Below are 2,611 nucleotides of genomic sequence, written 5' to 3'. Positions count from 1 at the left end.
ATTGTTTACATGAGTGTTGGAATCTGAACCCCAGTCCTCATGATTGCACAGTAAGTCCTAGTAACTGCTAAGCCATCTCTCCACCCTCCATCCATTAAACTCTTGATGACATTGGAAGAAGCCCTGATTAAACTAGCGATAGCAAAAGGGGCATTGGAGAGAACCTAGAGAAAGCAGACACTCAAAGGTCATGAGAGCAAGGAACTCTAAATCTGCAAATCTCCCAGTCTGTGGCTCTCCATTCTATGTCTCTTCCTGGGTTGATGTCATTCCAGCTCCTTCACAGGCAAGAAGTATGGCCTAGCAACACTAGGTTTATGTCGCTGTTTGTTTTAATTGCCTTCTTTCCTCCCCATTTGTGAGGAAGGGATCCCGTGCCAAGTGGGTGGGGGGGGGACACATGACACCACTGGATGGATTAGATCAAAGACTTTGATTAATGGTTCATATTTACATCTTAGAAGAGAGGACACTGCATAGCACACAGTCCAGGAGCTGCTTTATGAAGCCTAGTGAGCAACCACAATGAAGGGAGCACCTTCATAGTATCAAGAGGGTTGGTGGCCTCTGGCTCCTACAGGGGGATGTGACTGGACTGTGTGAATAAATAATTCAGCAGCCTGATAGAGACTGAAGCCTATACTCAGAGATAAACAGAAGCTGCCTTTTGTATGTTGGGTCAGAGGGTTAGCTGACTTGGGGAACCTGACATATTGGAGCAGAAATGAACATCCAGTTAGGCCACTGGAGGCTGTCTGTGTCTCAGATGTCAAGGCTGCAATGTCATCACAAGGCAAAGACCACCTCTTTCCCTTAGTTTTAATATGATAATTGGGGGGGGGGATATTCTACTCAGGCTGACTGAGATCACATGCCTACCCTTGATCTTCAGGTCAGGAGTATAGAGTTATGGTTGTTAGCCTCATGGGGCACAAGATTGGAAATGAAGCAGGCCCCAAAGAAGCCTGTCTTCCTCTCAGCCAAGAAGTAGAATATGTATGTCCTCGGCACACGATGCTTTTCCCTTTCTCCTCCTTTCCCTCTTCCTCCTATTCTCTTCATTTCTCTTCACCCTCTTCTCTAATCTCTTCTCTTTTATTTATCCTTCTTCCTTACTCTTATTCCCCTGGAACTGAGTTAGACAGTTGTTAACCACCACGTGGGTGCTGGGAATCAAACGCAGGCCCTCTGCAAGAGCAGTCAGCGCTGTTTACTGCTGAGCCATCTCTCCAGTCCTTGTTCGTTCTCTTTCAATCACTTTTTCCCTATCTTCCCACTCATTTTTGGGTTTTGTGGATAAATGTAGGTGTATGCGTGTTCATCTGTATGCATATGCACATATATGTGCCTATGAATGTGCATATGTGTATGATGCATGTGGAGGTCAAATGACAATCTAAGGTGTCATTCTTTGTGTGCTGTCCACTTTTTTTGAGACAAGGTCAATCACTGGCCTAGAACTCACAAAGTAGACTAAACCAGCTGGCCAGTGAACCACAGAGATCTTCCTGTGTCCACTTCCATGGTGCTGGGATTGCAAGAGTGATCATCACACCTGTTTGTTTCTTTGTTTTTACCTTGGGTTCTGGGGATTACACTCAGGTCCCCATGTTCATTTTACCAATGGGGCAATCTGCCCAGCAGCACCCCACACACTCATGTCATAGCCAACACCTTCGAAGGTTATTTACAGCTCTCACTTTAGAAGCATTGGAGTTCTGACAACCCTCAACCAGATTTCTACCTTTTAAAATATCCACATCACTAGGTAAAGTGTGAGGAATTGGGCAAAGCCTAAATGAGCTGTTAGTCTACTGTTCCTATCCAAATCTATGGAAAATGCCAAGCTTCTTGGCACATGTACCCTCATTATGAAAACAGATTTTCTCTCTTTGTTGTAACTGCAAATGAATTCATGAAATGAAAATTATTTTCTGTAAAAGCCTTAAAATTGCAGTGTAAAAACTTCCTAATGCCTTACGATTTTTATGAAAATCATTTCTTTTGAACTACTTTTCAAAATATAGTGCCTCTAATTAAAATGATGATTGAACTTTCCTCTGCAGTTTGTTTTGTGTGAAAAGGTGGTAATGAAAGCATCATTAGCAAGAGGGTAATAGCTGAGTTGGCCACAGAGAGCACACAGTGTGGTCACTAGGACACTGGGATTACATGAAACACTTTATGCTCTAAGCAAATAATAGCAACATCTTTAATGGTCCATTTGATTACCACTCAATACTAAGCAGAACAAATACAATTAAAGTCCATCTAAAGCTGTGAGCACTAGGCCAATTGCTTTCTAGCTTCCATTCTTTGGAGAGTCTTTTATTCATATCCACAGACCCTTGTAGAGTCTGTGGTTTATGAAGGGACTCAAATAATTTAACAGCCTGACTAAATGAATGAAAATAATGAGGGGTAACAGATCATCCCTGTAGCTTCCTCATGCAGTAAAAAGAGCTCGTTAGGTGGCCGGAGTCTGCCACACTTGGTGACGTGGGATGTGGTGGCATAGCCATCCTGCCACCTTTGAAAGTAAGTTAGAGCCACAAAGAGTCAGTGATGGAGACTGTGAATGCCCCATTAACAGGATTGTCCACAAAAAAAA

Source organism: Nannospalax galili, unplaced genomic scaffold, assembly GCF_000622305.1.
Source record: "Nannospalax galili isolate Female #2095 unplaced genomic scaffold, S.galili_v1.0 scaffold719, whole genome shotgun sequence".
Lineage (NCBI taxonomy): Eukaryota > Metazoa > Chordata > Mammalia > Rodentia > Spalacidae > Nannospalax > Nannospalax galili.
Note: the sequence above shows the minus strand (reverse complement) of the source record.